This window comes from Octodon degus, unplaced genomic scaffold (genome assembly GCF_000260255.1).
Source record: "Octodon degus isolate 3935 unplaced genomic scaffold, OctDeg1.0 scaffold00032, whole genome shotgun sequence".
Classification (NCBI taxonomy): domain Eukaryota; kingdom Metazoa; phylum Chordata; class Mammalia; order Rodentia; family Octodontidae; genus Octodon; species Octodon degus.
The window spans coordinates 13632157-13656099 of NW_004524608.1; the positions used below are offsets into that span (position 1 = coordinate 13632157).

The window sequence follows — 23943 nt, forward strand, 5'->3', positions numbered from 1 at the left end:
TACAAATGACCGAGGTAAGGCTGACATTCTCAGCACATGCAGAAAGACCTAGTCTGCCAGCTTTTTTTTTCCCCTAATGAAGCAGCTTTGTGAAATCTCCCCATGTGTTAATACTAATGAAGATCCTCCAGTACAATTAAAATCACAGCCAGTGGTTGAGGAGGAAACAAAACAATAGCATCTTTTAAGATACATTTACTCACATATTTATGTTAAATATAACGTGTATGGTCAAATTATTCTCCTATAGCTTAATTTTCACTCTGAAAATTATGCATTATGTACTTTATATAAACTTTGAAACATTAATGTGCTCTTAAGGAAAAAACTAAAATGAAATTTTTAAAAGTTGCATGTCTTCATAGGTAATAGTGTTACCAGGGTTGTCTTTTTTAAAATTTATTTTTGGAGAACTGGAGTGAGACATGGATGGGAATAGGGTACACTTTACCTTCGTTTAACTTGATTGGTTACAGGATATGGGAATTAGAGGGGAGAGTGGAAGGTTAAAAAAAGTTGTAAGAGACGCTGGGGGTCAAATACATAACGCATGTATAGTTTAAAGAGGGAATTAATGGGCTACTAGTTTTACTCAATTTGATTTAAAAAAATATTCTGACCCTACAATTGGCTATTCTTAAAAAAGAAAATAACTCTCAGAAACTGGAAAACAAAACGACTGACTACTGATTAGTTTATGAATTTATTTGAAACCGATTTGCTATTATAACGTCCTTTATTTAATTTTATTTTAGCTCAGTGCATACACATTACAGCTAGTTTAACTTATCACATGGGAAGGCAATGCATTTTACCCTGGGACTATCTCGCAACCTGTTTTTTACTCTTCATATCCATACATTCTTGGCATATTAATTTAGTTGGTTTGTAGACTAGAACAGAATTGAGTTTGCAAACATAAAAAGTTGAAGTGGAAATGGTTAACTAAACATGGCTATTAGTCCGTTTTACGTTTTAACGATTAAGTTTGAACCTTATTTTCTGACCTCTTTTAAAAGCAAAACAAAACATTTAAGTTTCTTAACTTTTTCCTGGGACAAGGAACAGTGCAAACTCAAAGCTACAGTATTCTTGGAAGGAAGAAGCAACCCCCTCCCTTAGCTTCTTTAGGAGCTGATAGGTCATTTATTATTGGAACTGAAATGGTATAAACAATTCTCTCTCTTTTTTCCCTTGTTAACAGCAACTTTCATTGTTAGAGGAGAGAGAGAGAAGCCTTGTTGGTTGACGTCACTTGGTTCATGAAGCCTTCGCCTAGAAGTGAAGCTGCTGAACAAACCTTGAGAAGAATCATCTCCTGCTTCAATCTGCTGCTGGATAGGAACTAATCAGAGAGAGGCGGAAGACGGAGGAGGGAGTCAAGGGCTTTCCCGATCACAGATTTCACCTTCCCTCCAACTCTCTTTATACTTTTCTTGTAGAAATTATAACTGAAATAAGGAGGTGGTGGGGAGTCCAAAGCTTAACCTTCAACCATCTGGGGAAGGCAAAAATCCCATCTACCGCAACTCTCAGTTGGAAAGTAAAGGTGAGTTAAAAATCCTCGGGCGTGTGGGGAGCGGGTGAAGATGCAAAATTCCGAATGTTATGAAGCCGGTAGAAAGAAAAGGAGAAACTACGCTGCCGCTAGCAGGGACTCCGGAGTTGCTCTCCGAGGCGCTCGCCCAGCCGCTCTGCTCGCCCTGCCGCCGCTGTTTACCCTCTCCGGTCGGTGTCTCTTTGTTGTGCTGGCCAGAAGGCAGAGGTGGCTCTCGGGGTCCCGAGTGGAGTTTAGGGGAGGAGGACGCGGAGAAGTGCGGGCCTGCGTGGGAAGTGGGGAGTGCGGTCGCAGGAGGACGTAAACTTTATGCCTAGCAGCGGGTGTGGGACTTCGGTCTAGCAGGGCCGCGGCCCGCTCCCCGACCGGGCGGCCGCCGCGCGTCCGCCTCCTTTGTGCGGGCCGCTGTCCTCGGCCGCCGGGCTTCGCGGCGCCGTCCTTCTCCTCTCGGACTCCCGGCGCTCCGGTCGCCGCCACAGTTCTGCTTCTTAACAACGACCCCCGGCAGCGTCGCGGTCGCCGTTCCTACCCCGGAATATCCGCCGCCAGCCCCACTCTCCGCCCGGGTAGTTTCGAGATTACCCTTCACCCCCACCCCGCCACCCCCACCCCCACCCCCACCCGTCCGCCTACTGCTACCCTTTTTGCCTCCGCCCCCTCTTCCCTCTAGGACTGCCGAGCTGCGTGTCCCCCGCCCCCCATTCGGGCCTCTTTTCTTGCCTTGTGAAGCTTGAGGATCTGGAGTTTACGAAAATGAGCGGAGGTGGATGTGGGGGTAGGGCAGGTGGGACTGAGGAAAGACCTGGGTACCTCGGAAGGTCTGTCCTAACGCAGGAGGTGTGAGCTTTGCTTTCCTACAGTAAAGTCTCAGATCTAGCAGTTCTTCCCCAGGAACGGCTGCCAGCTCTCAACTCTTCTGGTTCCGTCTTTTAATCTTGTTCCTCCCCTCCCCCTTTTGCTTTCTCGGCTTCTCTCCCTTTAAAGTAATTCCACGAACCGCAGAACTGGGATTTGGAAAAGGAAGTGTTTGAGGACTCAGAGCTGGCCCTGCTCTTGGGGAGATTTTCTCTTCTTTTCTCTCTTCCTCAGTATTTATCTTTTGTGTTTTGCTTCCTTATAAAGAGAGAAGCAGCTGCAATCCTTGGCCGAGTCGTTGAAATTTATCCCTTTGTGTATATTACAATATCCTCCATTTTTTCCTCTGCCCTCTAAACAACAAGCGTTTCGCCATCTTGGGCAATTTTTATTCCCAGGTCTCCTTATTTTATTTTTTTGGGAAGAGAAAAAAGCCATAGAAAGCCAGAAAGCGTTTATGGATAAGGCCTGAAGTTTAGAAAATGTTCAGGCACCCAGTGACGTCATGTAAACTACGGAGAAATTTTCTCAAAAGTAGTATTTTTTTGCTCAGTTTTCCCCTTTTTAAAGGATCGTGAAACTTACAGCTTGATGCTTAGGTCTGTGGCATATTTTTGTTTATTTTTCAAATGAACAGGCAAAATACATATATTTTATGTTCCGTAACAGGTGGATGATTATGTGCAAAATTGATATAAACTTTTATTGTCATTTGCTATTCACTTAGATTTTGTATGCTATTTTTTTTAAAGATTTCAAATATATTTGTAATCAGAATATTCTCTTTGCTGTTTGCTCATCTATGAGTTTTTAATGAACCTAGTTAATATTTACATGTATATTACTTAGCACCCTTTTTATAATTAGGCAGTCTATTTTTGTATATTTACCTCTTGAAAGTTAGAAGTATCTAGAAAGACAGATATACCTTAAGGTACTATATACTTAAGAATTTTCGTAGCAGATGCTATTAAATAATTGGCAAAATGTAGCCTAGTGTATAAAAGGGAGATGTACTTTAAAAGATAATTTATAATGTTTAGCTATATTATAAAAAATGCAATAAAATTAGTGTTTTAAGTTGCTGTGTAAAATAGTTTTTCATCTCACAAAAGTTGGGCTGGTCACATGATCAAACTTAATGATACACTTACTAGTATATAAATAAGAGGCACTGTAAATTAAATGGCAAAGTGGAATTCTGTTTTCTGTAGTCGTTTTCAGTCAGCATATTTACATCTCTTCTAACAAGGACATGAAACTGTATTTAATTTGCATTCTCTTTGTCTTCTGGATTCAGGAGGAAAACATTGACTACAATTAGCTAAAAGAAAAACTCGTAGAAACCATTCTTAATACATTGGGAAGGCTTGTCAGACATGTAAAACTTACCTTGTAAAGGGTATGTTTTTAATTTCTGTAGCAGTCTTTTTTGATGTTATATGCTATTTACCCAGAAATTTGCTTTTATGTAAAATGCTATATTGAAAGCTTGAGTGAATTGAATGTCTGCCATTTATGTGAATTGTGGTAGGTAAAAATGTTTAAATAGTTAAGAGCACATAGAACAGATGGTTCTAAATTATACATGCAACAAAGGACTAGAAGATTTGGCAGATTATAAATGGCAAGCAACAGAGGATAAGCAGTTTAAGAAAATGGTAGTTAAGTACATTTGATGTTTCACACCTATTGTAAACACTGTACACATTATTGTCACTGTGCTGCATAGTTAATAATTTAGAACATTAAGGCACTTGTATGTTTGAGATGTAAAAATAAGATTTTACAAATATTTGAAACAAGTGGTTGAAGGTAAAATTATTTTAAGTTTATGACAGTCTTTCTCAGAGAATCAGATTGCATGCTTTAAAAACAGGAAATTATGAAAATTTAATACTGTTGTGTCCATTTAGAAAGAGAAATAGGAATAGGTATGTATTCTAAAATGCAGATAATAGTTCCTTTACTGTTGTCATAGGTTAAATTAGTAAGGAATTATAGAACATTTACTCTTTCAAGCACTGGTGAAAAAGTATTTTTGGGCTGTTCAGCATCAGACATGCAGTTCTTGACAATATTGTTGACACTGACATGAAAGGAGAATGTATTTTAATTTTATATATAACATACTGCTTTTTCTTGATGAATACAGTTTATTGTGAATTTTAAAAATATAGTTCTTGCCTCTATAGAAAAACCTGGGTTTTCAATTACATTTAGCATTTTCTAAGAAAATAAAAGTATTGAACTTTGTAGAAATTGAAAAGAAAATTAATAAGTCATCCATTTAAAATCCCTATAAGATTGTAATGGAAACCTTGGAATTTTAATTCTGTTGCCCTTGCTCTTATTTCTTTGTTTGCATGTTTATTATAGAACTGCAGTGTAAAGGAGCAGATGTTTTGTCAAACATCCTGATGTGTTGCTTTTTCTTATGGGAGTGCATAACTGTTCTTCTGATGCATCAACTTGACAGCTGGTTGATTTCATGGAGCTGCTAAGAAGCCATTAGTGGTGTCATTGAATTGAAACAGAACAGTCACTCCCAGCTTGAACTGCAATTGTTAATGTCTTTGTTGCTACTTTTGTGTTACTACACAAGATGTAGGATATTACAGCTGTAGAAAAGTTCACTGATTTCTGTCTTATCTTCTTGAATTAGTGAAAGTGTATGTTAGAACTTGATTACTTGTAAGTTTCAAGATTTCTCAATGAAATGGATTTTAAGTTATAGTTTCTGAGTTTTTGAAATTAGTCCTAGTTGAAACTACCAAAGGAAGAATATGATTTCACTCAAAGTAATATGGTAATTTTGACCCCTAAATGAAATTATATCATTAAGGCTTAATATATTTGGATTCCAGAGTGATTGATCAAATTACCTAGTTGGGTATTTTAAGAAGTTTTTGATTACATACACTTAAATTTTTTATGCCATAAATTCTTTAAAATATTGTGCTTCATTTAATAAATGTTCCCTATTTGATTTAATGTTTCTGTAAACTTTTGTTGTAGGAGATAATCAGAAGAAAAACATAACTATTGGATAAGTAGGCAGTTTTCTTTTATAGCAAGGCCAAAATGTTAAAAATTCATTCAAGCTCTAAATTATTCCACTAGTTGCCATTTAATAATTTTTAAAATTAAAATTGTATTTTACTCCTGTAACTATTATTGCTAGTTTTTAACTATCATATTGTGATATTAAGATGGTATAAAATCATTGTCCCATTGGTACCTATACCCAAATGTTTGGTAGTTTTTCTTAATAATTTGCATCATTTTGTTGCTAATAGGGGAGATGGGAAGGAGCAAAGAGAAAGAGTACAAAGTACCAATCCCATTACCCAAGAAGTTTTTAAAAATTGTATAAAAATATTTGTGATGATAAATCTGATATCATACTGTAGTTTATTACTACATTTAGCCTCTTTCCAGTCCCTACATTTATTAATTTTTAATATCTTCACATTGTTAAGTAATTAGATATTTAACAGTTCTTCAAGGAGCATAAAGTTTAAATGAGTTTGCTTTTTTAAAAAATACTTAAAGTTACATTGATGGTTAGAACATATAATTTGCTGAGGCAGTTCCTATTGAAAGGACTTAACTGTATAATGTAAACAAATATTTAACACATAACTCTGAGTGATGCCAGAATTATATCTTAAAATTATATTTATGAAGACATTTTCCTTTTAAATAGGTCATATGTTACTGTAATTAAAACTAAGATTTATTTTCAGGTCATATGCTTTCTGAAACATTTTTATGCATAGCTGTGAAACTCCTTAAAAATTCTTTGGTTACCTTAGACTTTGACTCATTTTGAAGAAATATATTTACTCATTTAATAGTTATATCAAGGCCGATAATCATAAAAAGCCAAATGTGATAAATTGAATTATATATTAAATATAAACTATATTTAAAGGACTCTCAATTCTTAGTTTATGATAGAGATGTTGTGTTAATAAGCATCCTGCAGGTTAAGTGGAAATTGTCAGCACTGAGTTTTTTAAAGGAAAGTAATTCTGAATAGAAAAGTCATAAAGTTTATACTTTGATTCATACACTTTTCTCTTGAACATGACTTTTGAAATTATGAGTAGTGAATCATTTAATTCATTTACAGCTATATATGGAGTTATAAAATATTGAAAGTGGGGAAAATTAAATGAGTTTTACATGATTTTTAAGTGTTTTTTGAGTGCTACTTGATTTATGGCAAGTTATAATAGAATTTTTGATGTAAAATATTTAATAGTCCAGATATTTATAAGTCAAATATTGAGCTTTTTTAAAAAAATTGAGCTTTTAAAATGAATAGGCTTAAAAAATTTTAAAAATAAAATAAAATGAATAGGCTTTTATAAGAATATGAATTGAAAATGTTTTTATCCTGCCTAAATTTTTGCTATATAATTTCAATATGCTTTTTAAGATATAATATTTTAAAATAATTCTATAAATTAAACGCTTGATTTATATCTTAGCTTTTGAATTCCTTTCATTCCAATAAAAATGATTTGAATATTGGGACAATAGTGAATTTAATTATATAAATAAAAAAACCTTTACTAATTTTATTCAGATGCGTACAAATGTATATACACACAACAGAATGGTTTGAAAACAATTATTAGTACTTCAGCGATGTGTAGACATAATTGTGTTTTTTTCTGTTTTCTCTTAACACTTTTCTACAAACATGCACTCATTAATCAAAGACGGTGCACTCCTGCTGAGGGTAGAGAGGTTCATCAAATTGGCAGTCAGTTTGGTGTAAAGAACGGTGTACTGAAGCTCTTAACTCGCTGGGACATAAATAAATCTAAGGTCTTTGTATGCAAACCCTGGAGGTTAATACTGTATAATCCAGTGTCCTGTCTTTGTTTTTATGATTGATGTTTTTAAATATTTCAAGCTTGGTGCAAGTCTTTAAGTAGGTCAGGTCTGACGATCTGATTGGCTATAGTAAAAAAGCTTTAGGTTGCCAGAACTTTGAGTATGCTGCAGAATTTTTTTTTTCTTCATACAAGATCATTGTCATATTGCCTGAGCTGTTATAGGAATGTACCAGTGATTGACATTCCCTGCTGTGATAATGGACCTAGTGCATGAAATGCCAATAGTTTGGTCCTATTTGTTCTGAAGCTTACTGCTATTTGTATCCTTAACAGAGCTAACATGTAGAACAAGCAAAACTACTGGGATTTCTCTGTAGAAATAGTGCTGGGATTTGGCTTTAACGTGAATTGGTTGCATATTCATAATTTAAGAACAGCTGGTTACAGCAAGCACATAATCATTTGCAAGCTATTATAAACCATTCCAATCACACATGGAGTCTGTGCTTGGTGATTTTTTTTTCTTTTTTATTGATCTACCTGCATTTAAAATCTGGTCACTGCTACTTGTTCTTCATGTTAGCTGTGTTTGCAACACAGAACAGCTTCAATTTTAAATATTTAATTTAAACTAAATTCTGAATAAAATTAGGAACCTTTGAAGAAAACAACTACAAAAGGTCATATCTTACCTGTCATACATTTACTCTTCACTAAAATCAACCAACCCAGTAAACCAACCTAGATTATACAACAATTGTTGTTTTTAGAAAATATTTTATTACTTTGTTTGTAGATAAGTAACTGAATTGCCTTTGATTTGAAAATATTTTTAATTATATCTTACTAGTTATGTATAGTCTGGGAAGCAACATTAACAATAGATCATGATTAATTAGTCTGTAAAATAATGTCCTTTAATATGTAGAAAAATGATAGTACTTTCAACTTATGATTGGTATAAAGCAGTGTCAAAGGGAAAATCGACAAGACTTTATAATTAGGCTGATGCTAATACTAAGACTGTAAAGCTACTCTTAATTTTTAAGAAGGTATCTAGTGAGCATTTTCGCCTTTTTAATGCAGTTACAGTACTTCAAATGAATATGTAAGTTAGTACAGCTATTATAATTTCTTGCATGTTGTCAGTGACTACAAGGAAAGAGGAAAGACCTTTATATCCTAAGCTTTCAATGTAAGTGGGAGGAAAAATGTTAAATAGTATTTCAAATATAATTTCAGGAATCACAAGGAGCTATGCTTGATTTGTGTATGTTAAAATAAATGGGTATTCCAGTGATTTACAGTGATGCATTTATGCTGAGCTTTCTGCAAGGAAAGCAACAAGGCATTAGGTTCACATGTGCATGCATCTGTTCGTCCCATCCTGGATGATGAAGTAGCTCTCAGCACTTCAAGGTTGAAACCCAGTCTTAACAGTGCTTTTTACTCTTGGCTTCGCAAATGACTATGTTGGTAATATAACAGAATATTTGGTCAGTTTAACCTAGCTGATTGTAGGCTGTACTTTTTTCTAAATAGTAAATTAAAAGGTTGTTGAAGGATATGTTGTATTTTAATTTTGAATTGATAACAGCATACATTTATATTTTCAATTTGCTATTATTAGAGATTACTCTTAGGTATTTTGTTGTTCTGTGCCTTTTTTTTTTCTTTTGACAATTGTCCTTTCAGCTGTATTCTGTTTTTCCCCTCTCATTACTGAATAAGCAAAGGGAATCAAAGGAAGTAAAATTTAAATAAATCCAGCTTTCCCTACTTCCTTATAGATCAATTAGAGAACTGCTCTTTGTTTTTTGGTAAAATAAAAACTTTAGGATTTTATTTGTCAGCCTTTCATGGTTTCATTATTATATATAATTATATTTAGAAAAGCGTATGGATAAATGAATGGACTGAAAATTTTAATATATTAGGAACTCAGCAAAACAGAAAACTTAGTAGTTGTTTGAAAAATGAATGTACCAACCACAGGAGAATTCCAAGTATTTGGTCAACTTTTATTGTTTTAGAATTAATAATAGGGATAAGAGAGGACAATTGTGGGTATCAAGTTTATTTTTTTTCCATAATTTTATTGAGAGACAAATAGCAATGAGACAGTTTCAAACCAAATTGGTAGGACAGTTTCAATAATTAACACATTGCATACTCTCTTCCTAGTGGTTATTTGCTGTACAAATGCAGATATGATATCCTATTTACAAACACTATTAGAACAAATCCCTCTATTCGTTAAGAGAATGTAATTATATATCTATCCTAACCATTTTGAATACACAGTTACAAAATGGAGATTCATCTGTATCACCTTTTTTGTTTAGTTCCATCATTTGAATATTATAAGTGTGTTAACTCAGCAAAATATTCTAAAAGAGTCCAGTAGTCCATAATACTATTGGGTTTTCTGCTTCACTGGCAATGTCAGAAATTGTTGACCTGAGTCCCCTACAGCTCAACATAACAGCATGGCTTTCCTTCTTATACTTTATTTTTATACTTTTCTGCTAGATGGTTAAGACCAAGATAAAGCAAGACCTATGCAACAAGAGTTGTAGCTTTTGGGTCTGATAAGGTCAGTGAAATCCCCTCAGGATTTATCTTGAGATCCTGTACCTCAGATTGTAGATCCTTTGTCAGTGTCAGTGTCAGCCATGTGGATGAGTCACGGACATTGCTTGGCCAGTGTGCTCTCTGTGAAAGCCAGAGAGAATGTTTTCTCTCTATGTGACTCTCCTTAGGCACACTCTGCGTCATCGATCATTTTCTTCTTTGGCTCCATAATCTCCTTGATCAGAAAATTTGGGACACAACTGAGTTACGTGATGTTGCAGTACAAGTTCTCATATGTCCTGAGTCTTAATTGACTTTGGAAGGCTAGGGCCAACATGTTGGCTTTCCTTGCGGCCCTCCTTTTTCTCTAATTTTGGTCTGCAAACTTAGGTTGTTAACCCTCCAGAAGAGAAGTTTATTGTTATTACCATACAACTTAGGCTGTTAAGCTTAATCTCACTATCTGTCTGAATATCAAACATTTTAGGCATAACATGGAACAGATATTTTTTGTCAAGTATTGATATGTTGAACTTTAAGTCCCTACAGAATATGATGAAAAAACATTTAAAAATTAAAATACATTTTAAAAATAGGCATAAAGATTTATATAATTATTATTATTATTATTTTTTATTTTTGTGGAACGGGGGATTGAACTCAGGCCCTTGCACTTGCCAGGGAAGCGCTTATTCTTGAGCCATCTCCCTGGCCCAAGAATTATATCATTCTTATGTTTGCACAGAAGTCCAGAAATCTAACTATATGCGACCTTGTAGCAGGACAGACCCACAATATTCCTTTTCCTGTCTCCTGCCTTAATTCACCACCCTCTTCTTTTTGAACAGTCATCTATATGAGAGACAGCATGGCAGCAACTGGCATGTCATGACAAACGGCTTGTATTCAGAAGACCAGAATGACAGGCACTCTAAGCATGAACCTACGATTACAAATTACCATCTTCAGTGCAGTTGCTTAGTTCACAGGTGTCTGTATATATAGTTAGGCAGGGTGAGAATCATTCCAGTTAACTGCTTGATTAAAAAAAATCTTCTGGAGATTCTCAGGATCATTGCCTTACCCATCTTCTACATAAAACTATGGCTTGCCCCTGTCATGTTTCCTAGCTCTTCTCCTTGCTCTCTTTTCATTGTCTAGTCCTCAAGTTCTTGCTTTCCTTTTCATTGTATTATACCTTTCTATTTGTATTTTTTCTTTTGAGTTCTTGTACTAGGGAAACTATACTATATTTCCACATGTGTGTCTAGTTTATTTCACTTATGAGTATATCGTCAAGTGGCATCCACTTCAATATAAAGGCTTCGAGTTTATCATTCTTTATAACTGAGTAATATTCTATTGTATAAAAATACCACATTGTTTTTATCCACTCCTCAGGTGATGGGCATCTTGGTTGTTTCCAAGATTTGGCTATCACAAATTGTGCTGCTATAAACATAGACACACATATATCACTATGATATGAATTTTTCAGTTCCTCCGGGAAAATTCCCAGTAGAGGAATAGCTGGTTTAAAGGGGATTTCCAGTCCAAGTTTTCTGAGGAGTCTCCACACTGATTTCCATAACGGTTGCACCAGTCTATGTTCCCACCAGCAATGGAGGAAGGTTCCTTTTTCATCCGTTCCTCAGTTGATGGGCATCTTGGTTGTTTCCAAGATTTGGTTATCACAAATTGTGCTGCTGTAAACATAGGCACACATATATTGCTATAAGGTTATCAAGTTTATAGTGAGTATTGTCTCAGAGTATACCTTTGGACATTTATGGGTAAAAGTTTATGAAAATTCAGAATAAGGAAAATACAGCTTTTGGTTGGAATAATTAAAATGTATCATTGGGTTAGATAGCATTGAACTAGATCAAGAAGAATGAATAAACTGAATATTCAGAAATCAGAAAAAATGATCCAACTAAAGGAGGAATGTATGAACTCTCTTAAGAACAAGTACATTAAAGGTGCTCTGTTGGGCACCTGAGGTAATTCTGTAAGCTTCTGTAGGTCATCTCAACCAACTCTTCTGTTAGAAGGAAGAGAAAAATACTATGGGACTCTGCCTCTATTTCAAAATTGCTTGGCTTTTTCTAAGAAGGTAGGTTAATGAGTTTCAAATTATGTATTTCAATGATAGGATTGTTTGTGGGAACCAGATTAAATCCAACAGAACTGCCCTTTCTGGTTAGAATCATTCAAATCACCTGTTTTTTTTTTTGTTGTTGTTGTTGTTTTGTATTTTGTTTTTTGTTTTTATGACTAACTACATTAACTAGAACTCTCTTCTTGGTTCTTGTCCTATAGTATGCTTTATGAATTTTTTTCTTGAAACCTACTATAAGACCATACTATTAAAAACATTGAGCATTGGAATATCATCTTATTGCCTGTCTCTTTTTGCCCCATGAGTATTGAGCAGATATAGCTTTCCAAAGGTAACGGATGACGTTGACTTAAAACAATATTTATTTTAGGCAAATTAACTGGATTGCCAGTAATAGGCATAACGGTGAGAACCAAAATTGTAGCCCTTACTTTCAATAATACCAATATTAAATTTCAGTAAAAATGGAAATCTCAATAAAGATAGTTGAATAAAGGTAATATTTCAGAAAATTTCAAGCATAAAAATATAAAAGGATCTTATGCATAATAATGTTTTGGCCAAGGATAATAAATTTCAGTGGAGAGGCTTTTCCCAACTTCATTATCTCCACAAAATAATTATATTATTTATTATTGTTTAGCTAGGGAAGGTGGCACATACTTTCCTCTACACTACTGGGGAGATTGAGACAGGGAAGATTGCTTGAGCCCAGGGATTCTGGGCTGTACTGGGTAACACAGACTCCCATCTCTGAAACAAAATAATCCCCTGACAAAACCCTCTGCTTTTTAAATCAGATGTATAGCTCATACCTACACCCTCAGCAGTTAAAAGGCTGAGACAGGAGTTCAAGCTATCTTTGGCTACTTATCAAGATCCTGTCTCAAAAAGAATGAAAAAAAAAAAAAAACATCTTTTACATGATAAATTCTTATGTTACACAGCAATAAGTTTTGGGAGAAGCCATACTCATTGTATTTTGGTTTTTGTGATGACATAGTTATTGAAATATACTTCTGATCTTAGAACAAGCACAATTATTAACAAATCATGACAGGGAAGAGGCTGCAAAACCTACCTTGAACATCTGAAAACCTTTAAGGCACAGATGATATTTTTTTCCTTTTATGGGTTGTTAGTACTGGATGCCAAATAGGTTCTGTGAGTAACTGATAAGAGTTAGCGGGTCAAAACCCTGTCTTTAAAGGGATACTAGTTAAGTGTGCTGCAGGGGTATGATCGTAGAAATTTTGAGGGTAGGACAGAAGGATGATAAGTTTGAGACCATCCTGGGCTATGCATAGCAGGTTTAAGACCAATGTGGATTATATAGGGAGACCCTGTCTCAAAAAAAAAAAAAAAAAAAGAAAAAAGTTATAGGAGAGCTTTTATTCTCAACATTAAAGTAAGTTAAAGTTCCGTGCATCATCAATATTTTCAGCAGCTTGTTTTGAAAATAACATATCTATAATCTGTACCTTGGGTAGTTGGAAAAGTTGTAGGGAAGAGGGCAAACCATAAACAGTTGGTCCAGGACAAGAACATGTAATAACTTTTGACAGGTGAAAGTTCTCGTCCCTTTCAGAAACTGTTCGTGGGTATATTTTCAAAAACTTACACACAAAAAATTAGATTTGCTTTAGAGAATATGTTTGTGTAATATAAGTGAAATGGAAGGATAGGACAGGCATACATATGGAGGAAGAAAAATCTTACATAGACTGTGAAAGTTTTACTTTTTATCACCCTGCCTGTAGGAATTGGACTGAAGCCTTCTGCTACATTTCCAGCCCATTTTTTATTTTGAGACAAGGCCATGCTAAATCCCTAAATTATTCAAACTTGGACTTTCTGACTCAGTCTCCCAGAGTGCTATGATTAAAAGTTTGCATCACCATGCCTGGCTAAGAGTTCACTATTTTTAAGTATTTTAAGACTCTGGACTTGAATTTGACCTTTTTCATTTTAATATGAGGCATTTGTGAGATAGATCTTTTTTTTTTTTTTTTTTTTTTTTTTGCAACTTTTGCAGTTATTCTGTTCTTTCTTGATAGAGTATAATATATTGCAGTTAAAGTCCAGTAGGTACAAACTAAATTAATTATATGCAGTATACCTGGGGGGAGAGCATGTTTGTTTCTGTATTTTTAATCTTAGAGTGCTTTACAAGTAAGCTAAAAATAATCCTGTAGTTACCTGTGGAACCATTAAAAACATTTGTCAGTTTCTTATCTTTAGTACTATTAGAATATGCTACCACTGTCTTAGGAAGTAGTAATTAAAGAATTGATCGTTATATTGAGAGCAAGAATCAGGTCACCATTGTTAATAATGAGAAATAATTCTAGTACCCAGAAATGATATATACCTCATATGCTGGAAAAGTTCATACTTTACTTGGGGAAAAATAATGTAGAGTAGTCTCATATTTTGAGCTCATGGAACTTACATGTTTTAGAAGAGACATGGGTGAAAATGAAAAGCAGCTTCAATAGACATCATTTACTTAGTAAACTTGAGCCACAGAAAGGACATATGAGTTAGGTAATCTTATGTTTCTGAGAATGAAAAGGATCCAACTCTGTGTTTTGTAATGTGTATTTTGAAGGCATTTGAGAATCAACAGATGCAGGAAAAAGCATCCTTGAACTTTCCCTTACCTGACTAAAAGCAAAATTCCTGAGAAACGAGGACTGCTGTAAATCCCATCAAAATCAAAATTTTATGAGTATGAAGACAGCACCAAGATGAAGCTATGAAACAGTACTACTAACATAACTCCTATTAGTTTCTCCATATTGCTTACCTTCCTACAATTTACTGAATTTAGGCCTCCCATGTCACCCTTTCCTTGTCTTTTCACAATTTATCCCCATTTTTAAAAATGGCTTATGATCCTCAGACTCTGAATTGCTTGAGGGTTCACCTCTTTTCTCTATAGTCCCATGCATATAAAATTATTAACATCAGTAATAGAACCATATCTTTTCTCCTGTTAATTCTTTTTGTTGTTAGCTTAATTGTCAGGCCCTAGGTATTGAACATTAGCATACAAAAGAAAAGTTTTTCTCTTGCAATTTCTCTCACAGCATAAACATATTATTCTAAGTGTTGTGTTGGAGTCATAATATATTTTTGTATATATTATTTAATAGTAGGACTCTTAAATGCGAACCAACAATGAGTTTTAGGGCCCAACTATATAAGTGACATTTGATATCTATTTTATTAATTGTGTCAAATATACAAAGCATTCTAAAATACATTTTACTTGATAAAAAGTTATCAACCTAGTAACGTTCTAACCTATTACCATTAAGATAAGGCTATTTGAGAATATAACTTGAGGCTTTAAAAAATAAATTATTTAATGTTTGTATTATTTGCTTATGATAAAAGCATATATATGCTTTTTTTGTTTTGTATTTTTAGTACAGGGTTGACAGTTCTCACTACACAGATCCGACTTGTAGTGATTCTCCTGTTTTCAGCCTCCCAAGTGCTGGGATTACAGGCACACCCCACCATGCTCAGTCTCAATTACTGTCTCAATGCGCCCCAGGGGCGGGGCCGGCACAGCATGTCACACTGGGATCAAACCGGCTCCTGTGTCTGCCTAACTAGGTGCTTCAATCACTAAAGCATATGTGTACTTCTACAACTTCCATTTAATTATTCCTTCTTACAATTAATTATGGTCATTTTCTTTGACTTTTTAAAAAAAATTTAAGGTGTTTTTTCAGTATAAAATATATTTATAAAATTTGAAATATACAGAAAAGCATTAAGATAAAAATCTCAGATGTCCCAAATTCTAGTATTCGTAGCATATACTTTACTATACTTTTATGTTGAAGTATATTTATTGAAATGTAAGTATTCATGATTGAAGCAACAAGTTAATTTCATATATCTCCCCCTGCTACAAATGAAAATGAGTCAGGCATGGTGTTGCATGCCTCTCATCCTAGAACTCAGGAGGCTGAGATATAAGCAAAGTTCTAGACATATCTGGGCTACATAGTGAGTTCAAGGCTGGCCTGAGCTACATAGCAAGACCCTGTCTCAAAAACAGACAAATGAAAATGAAGGAAATAATTGTGGACTGAAATACTTCTCTGATATCCAATAAGAATGAAGGAAAGTAATCCACTGGGTTGTATGAAAAGACATTTTAGTTTCAGTAGACATCTATGTTTGATTGTTTTTAAGAAAGAAAGGAAATTGAACAGTCTGGGAAGGAAATGTGAATTTGAGGAGGACTTTCTTAAACATGACAATAGAGCTGGAGAGGTAGCTCAGTGATGGAGCCTCTAGCATGCTCAAGGCTGTGGGTTTGGTCCCCAGCATGGCAGTGGGGGCACAAAGAGGGATAGAGGATCTAATTTAGAGAGTCTGCGATAAGTGCAAAGAAACTGGCCCAGAAATTTTAAGAAGTGGTAAATTTTACAAAATGAATTGCTTTTAGTACACATTGCACTGATTGACATGAACTTAGAGGAGGAACACTTTTTTTTAGTGTTAGAGAAAAATGAGAAAATGTGGTGTGCATACTGGTGAAAACAGAGCTTTGATAGAAATAGAGATTGTACAACCAGAAATGGCTCTTAATTGCCTTTTTTTTTGCTAAAGGGTCTTGTCCTGATTTTCCTACCTCAGATTTCCAAGTTCTGGCATTAGAATCTTGAGTACCATCCACGACTTTGTTGTTACTTGAACAAAATAACTTATTTGCCAGTTTTTTCTATGTAACTATATTTAAAAAAAACAAAATTAGTTATATAGTTTTCTTATATTATTTTTGTTAATTTTTAATCATTTGGATTATATCCTGAGCATTTCTGCTTTTTCCATAATATTAACTATTTTGAACAGTATACCAAATTTTGTGACATTTAAGGCTTTTTTGTGTATGTGTGTGTATTTTTAGGCAAGGGTCTACGGGGTGCTCAGGGTCTCACTACTAGATTGGACTTATAGTGATCTGCCTGTTTACAGTCTCCCAAGAGCTGAGATTGCAAGTATGCACCACCACACCCAGTCTCAATTGACATCTGAGTGCGGGGTTGGGGGGGGGGTGGACGTCAGGCCCGGGAATTGAACCTCTGGCCCCTGTGCCTGCTTGCAGGTGCTTTAATCTGCTGAGCTATTTGGCTGGCCCTCTAAGTGGTATTTTGAAAATTACTAAAGGGCTTTAATGTGAGGCAAAGAGCCTTGATTTGTTATCTGTTGTTGTTTTTGTTTTTTTCAGTATTAAGGATTGATTCTTGTACCTCACATAGGCTTGGAAAGTGTACATAAGCTAGGCAAATGGTGTACCACGGAACTACCTGCCTAACCATTTGTATTTTGATATAGTCTTGCAAAGTTGGAGGGGTTCATATTGAGTTTTTAATTGTCTTGACTCAGTTTTTCCAGTTGTTGGTATTATAGGCACATACTACCACATCTATCAAGTGTTTATTGATTTTTTTGTATAAACATTCCATATATTTTCTATTTTAGTCTAGTAAAGTAAGGCCACTGAGGTTGAGAAGTGTAATTGGACAATAAGTATGTGTTGACCATGTAGCAAATCCCCAGCTTATGAACCAGCTCTGTGCTGGAACAACATTCATTAAGTTGGATTCATTTATAAGTCAGACAAAGTGAGTCTCATATACCTTTGACACAAACATACAATGTGGTTATCGTTGCACTTCTTAGCAGTCCCCTCTATATCACTACTGCTTTTCCTCTTGCTTCTAGACATTCTGGACTCTAATTGAGCACTGTACTCCTACTGCACACCATCACAGTGTACAGTAAGTGCACAGCTATACAACTGTGACAGTGTTTGGCATACATATGAACTACTGTGATTTTTTTCTTATCTACAAATGTGTGTAAGGCAAGGTTAATTGGTATGTATGAAAGTTTTCAACTTGAATGTTCTTAAGCTGGGGACTTGCTGTAATGAGTTCTTGTTTTGGTTCTGGAAATCAAACTCAGGGACTTATGCTTGCCTGGCAGGTGCTATACTGCTGAACAACATTCCCAGCCCCTGTAATGATATAATAGATAAAAACTAGCCTCACAACATAGATAATAATAAAATGTGATAAAATAATTAGGACATGTTGACATTTAAATTTTTATTACCTTATTTTTAAAAATATTTGTATAATTCTGTCTTGGTAAGTAGAAGACAGATTCTTAATACATCTATGCAAATATCTCTGTTGATAGATTATCTTAAAATATCTTAATTTTGAAAGTTTGTGAAAGTACAACATTAAATGTTTCATTTTGGTTTATAAAAGCAGCGTTTACTAGATTATTGTGGTTATTGGTAGCTTAACAAGAAAGAAAAAGGAGATGGGGAGATAGCTCAGTAGAATAAGTGCTTGCCTGGCAAGCGCAAGGGCCTAGGGCCTGAGTTCAATCCCTACTTCTGCCAAAAAAAAAAAAAAAAAAGAAGAAGAAGAAAGAAAATAGGACCTTCAGCTGGTGTTAAGTGGTAAAAAGGCCTCTGGTCTCAGCTACTCAGGAGACTGAGTAAGGCTTTTGGAGCCCATAGCTTTGAGACCAGGTTTGGCAACAAGTGAGACTGTGCCCTAAAAAACAAAATAAAACCAACAAACAAAAAACAGAGCTAAAGGAATAACTTAGTGGTCGAATCCTTGCTGAACAAGCAATAGTCCCTGGATGAAATCCCAGCAACACAGAAATAAATATATGAACAATATCACAGTCAAATGAACTTTCCATCATCAAATCATGTATTTTGTTCCTCATTAGTGCTGGAGCTCCTACTGCTATGAACAAAAAATAGTCCTGCTTATACCAGCTCAGTCTAAAGGTGGTCTGAAAATTTGAGAGATCTCACTTTAAAAGATATGGAACCAGCAGAGGTGTGTCCATTAATAGATAAGTGGTAAAAGAAAATGCTTTTTTTTTTTTTTTTTTTTTTTTTGTGGTACTAGGGATTGAACTCAGGACCCTGCGCTTACAAGGCAGGAACTTATGCTGCTCAGTTATCTCCCCAGCCCAAGGAAATGTATTATATATCCACGGTGGAATATTCTTCAACTGCAAAGAACAAAATTATATCTGTTGCAGGAAGATGGATGAAACTGAAAATGGAAATATTATGTAAAATAAAGCCAGGCTTAGAAAAATAATTATTTCAGCTTTCTTTAATATGTGAACTCTACAAAAGATGACATGAAAGAAGAGATACTGTATTAAGACAAGAAAAGGGAAGTGGCATGAGGGTAAATATTATAGTCATGTATGAAAATACACATTGAAACCCACTGTCCTATAGAATTAAAAGGCACCAATAAACTATAATTAAATTACTATTGCTATTATTTTTTGTTTGTTTGTCGAAGTAGGTTCTGTAGCTCAGGCTGGTCTCAAACTCCCTATGTATCCCAGGCTGGTGTTGAACTCATGGTAGTCCTCCAGCCTCAGCCTTCCACATGCTGAGATTATAGGCATATACCACCATACCCAGCTACTAATAAACATGTATTTTAAGGATTTTTCCAAAAAAGAAAAGATGCCTATTCTTAATATTTTATTTTTTGAAGTGTTGAAATTGTACTTTGTTGAAGAGCTTTTGAGAAATCATCAGAGTAGAACATAGTAGCTAACTGTGGAAAATAGACAATGGATATGAATTTGTTACTCTTAATTCGTAATATCAGGCAAGTGATACACACACACACACATATATATATATATACACACAAAACATAACATGAATATATATCTATATGTATAGATTAGATATATATAGATATATATTGGTGTATAATAACTGTTTCTTCAGATTTGTGATCAGAATTTCCTCTGAGGGGAGAATATATTGGGTATGAAGGCATTGATATATCCTCAGGGATTTCTCATAAAGCATAGAATTTTTGAAATATTTCTATCAAGTAGCATGTTACCATTACAGACTTAACCTAGGAAAAGATAAGTGTTTCTTTTGATTTGACAGCTTTTCCCATTCATGTCTTAAAAGAATAATACATCAAACAAACTTAATTCTCCTCTTTTTATGAGGGAAAAGATCTGAGGTTTACTTTTACTGAGGCACTTTTGGAAATCTTAAGGATAGTAGAAAGTGTTTCTTGTATTGTGAAAGTTGTGTTTTCTATGTATGTAGTATGTGATTTAGAGGAATGCTATATAGAGAATTGTCAGAAGGTATCTAGAGCTGATAGATTACTAGGTGGCTGAGAAACAGTATTACCTATTTAATCAAAGTAACAAAGATGAACATAAAAGGTAACACTTCAGCTATATTGTAACTGAGGAGAATTTTTTTTTTTTCTCTTCCATTTTGATGTGGGGTCTGGCTGTGTTGCCTAAGCTTGCTTAGAGCTCTTGAGCTCGGGTGATCGTTCTACTTCACTCTCCCTAGACTGGGACTCTTTAAGCATGTGCCAGTGTGCACATACTTTGTAAGAGGGATTACATATAGATGTGGGAATAAATAGAAGAACATTACAGATTAGTAAAAATAAGATTCAAAAATTTAGCTAAACTTTACATGTTTACAATGGAAAATAGTGATAAAGGTAGAAGTATTTTAGAAGTACCTTTTGTTTTCTTGATAGTACAGGTTAGCACATTATATATTTTATTAAGTGGACATGTTCTCTTTTTTGTTGTGTCAGTTGTCCTACAGAGTTATGGGCTTAAAGTTTTGTTTTTTGTCAGCAATAAAGCTAGTGAAATTGCTGAGTTTTGGGCAACGTTCACCACAAATCTTAATGCTTTCTTCATTGTGTACTTATTAAGCATCTATACAAGGCAAGAATATCAGAGGAGAGAAATAAAAAAAGAATAAGATACTTTATTAATTCCTGAACTCTGTTTATTTAAAAACTTTAAGAGGTAGCAACTTTATGTACATACTGTTTCAATTTCCATGGTTCAGGAGTTTTGTAGTGTCTTAGGTAGTTTTGATGTAGAGTTCCAGTTGTAACAGTAGACATTAACAAGACTCCACTGAGTTTATGGATCTTTTTCCAAATTCATATGGTTATTGGCAGAAGGTATCTAGAGCTTAATTCAGATGGATTACTAGGTGGCTGAGAAACAGTATTATTGCCTATTTAATCAAAGTAACAAAGATGAACATAAAAGGTAACACTTCAGCTATATTGTAACTGAGGAGAATTTTTTTCTTTTTTCCATTTTGACATGGAGTCTGGCAGTGTTGTTCCTTATTGGCTCTTGGTTGGAAGCTTTAGTTTCTTGTCACATGATCATTTCCATAGTTCAGCTTCTGATAGGTCAGCTTCTCCCCCCCCCCACCCCCAACTGAGGATAAGGGGTGAGAGAGAAAAAGAGATGAAGATCCTTTGGAATGAGAAATGCTGTGAGGAAGAAAAATCTAAACATAAAGTAACTTGAAAAGAATGAACATTTTTTACAGGCTCTTTTAAAGCCATAGAATTAGATACAGACCTAACATGACCCAAGAAATGCTTAGTACTTTAAATCTACTGAGGGGGCCGGGGAGATGGCTCAGTAGAATAAGCTCTTGCCTGGCAAGAGCAAAGGCCTGAGTTCAATCCCTGCTTCTGAAAAAAAAAAAAAAAAAAAAATCTACTGAGAAAATTTTCACTCCAGAAACATTATGTGTAATTCACTGGTATGAGGTATATGAAAGTTTGGTATTGGTATTAGCAGAGGTTTTTTTTCATTCTTTAAAGTTTGCTCAGCCTGAGAGATTATACTAAGATCAACTATTTCATTCAAGTCAAAATTTAAAATCATTATTAGTATCACAAAATACAAGAAAATATTTTAAAATTTTACTTTTAGTATTGTGGTTTTTACTAGAAATTGAATCTGATCATTTGGTGACTTTTATTTTGTTTTGTCAACCAACGGTGAGAGTGAATCAAAATTCGGAAAAGTAGGGCTAGTAATTTAAATCAGTGGTAGAGTGCTTATTGCTCATATGTGAGGCCCTATGTTCAATCCCCAACACCATACGAACACACACACACACACACACACACACACACACACACACCACAGAGTTGTAAATAACTTCTAGATACTTTCCTCATAAAAATTAAAGAAAGTACATTGGAATGTCAGAGTTATTCTTCCTTTAAATATCTTCAACACCATATGAATCACTTTAAATTATTTTTTAAAAATTAAATTGCTGTCTGTCATTTAATACACAGTATTTTCTCATTTAGATATTGTTTATAAGTGTTTTCTTCCATTTTTCTGACTCTACCTTTGTTGCCATAGAAACAAAAGAATACTAAGGAACTGGTAAGGCATCCTGCACCTAAGTTAAGTGAGCATATTTAACTCTTTACCTGTAGCTACCATGTCCTTTTGCAATTCTTGTTTTGTTTTCATTTTTTCCCTGCTCAGTACTGGGGTTTGAACATAAGGGCTTTGAACTGAGCCGAATTACCATCCTTTATATTTTTAATTTTTAAATTTTGAGTCAGGATGTCCCTAAATTGCCTACATTGGGCCCAAATTTGTGACCCTTCTGCCTCAGCCACCCAGGGTTCTGGAATTACAGGTTAGGGACACCACACCTAGCTTTAACAACTTCTATTTTAATGGATATAAGCAATGTAAAAGACTGGTCAGTCACACACACACACACACACACACACACACACACACTTGGAACAATTTTCATTTGTTTTATAGTTGTCTATTTGTCTAGAAACTATTAGGAAAGATTATTGTTCTAATAATTAGAAAAAGCTTTTCTTTCCTGTAAATGGTTAGTTTATTATCCATTCTCTATGGTTGTATCTTTAAATGCTTACAATGTGGTTTTCATCCATAGATATTAAAATAGTACATTAGCCAGGCATGAGGTGCACTCCTATAATCACAGAATTGTGGGAGGCTGAAGCAGGAAGATTGCAAGTTTGAGCCCAAACTGGACAATTTAATGATTTAATGAGATCTGTCTCAAAATAAAAAGGAAAAAATGGGCTGGAGTCATAGCTTAGGGAGAAGGCTCTGGTTCAATTCACAGTAACAACCCCCTAAATGTCTTACAGGGAATAAGATTTTGATGTTATTTCATGCAACTTTCTTTCTTTCTTTCTTTTTTTTTTGGTGGAACCAGGGATTGAACTCAAGCCCTTGTGCTTGCCAGGCAAGCACTTACTGTGCTGAGCTATCTTCCCAGCCCCTCATAAAACTTTATACACCCTCAATTTTTCATATATTGTAATACAAATTCTGAAAAATACATGTACCTCTTATACTCTGAGAAGAACGAATTAAAATATCAGAAATGTGAGCAGATTTATTATGTTCTCAATAAAAAACATTTTTCCCTTCATTTGGTATCACTGGATTTGGAGTCACAACTGCAGTCTTATATCAAGAAATAAGTGGTTTAGAATAATAAAAATGTTAACTGTGCTGGAAGTGCTGCCGTGTGGTATAGCTTCTGCGTAGTATGTGGGATGCCCTGGGTTCAAGTCTCAGCCTCAAAACAGAAAAGAAAAATTACAATGGCCTCTCTTTATAGAGCAGGTGGATTTTTTTTTTTTTTTCTTTTCAAGGACTGCATTGAAGGGTTTGTTATATCAAGATTGTAAATAGAGCTATCGGAGTGATTGTCCTTTGTTCCATTTTTTTCTCTTTCTTTACAACTAAGAAGCAATATTTGGGGGGCGGTATTTGCTTTAAGATCTTCAATTAAAGCTTTCTCTTGTTTGTTGTCTTTAAAAATTTCATATTCAATCTATTCTCCAACAGACAGCATTTTGTCTCTATAAAGGGCTTTTTTTGATTTTTTAAGTACATGATTAATAATGGGTATCTTAGGTATTACTATCCTTAAATATGGTTCACTATAAAGGTTAGAAGATTCCTATTTAGGCCTTTTTCCAAGATAGCACTGAAGGCGAAGAAGGAAGCGCCTGCCCCTCCCAAAGTTGAAAACAAAGCAAAAACTTTTGAAGGCCAAGAAG

At 34.8% G+C, this 23943-nt stretch overlaps 1 protein-coding gene across 1 annotated transcript in view; it reads left to right on the forward strand.

Moving 5' to 3' along the window:
* Positions 1-718: 718 nt before the first annotated feature.
* Positions 719-23943, forward strand: part of Baz2b (bromodomain adjacent to zinc finger domain 2B) — a 338801-nt gene continuing 315576 nt past the window's right edge. The window contains exon 1 of the mRNA XM_023713794.1: positions 719-1549. The gene's annotated coding sequence lies outside the window, so the exon portion shown is untranslated. The remainder of the gene's footprint in view (positions 1550-23943) is intronic.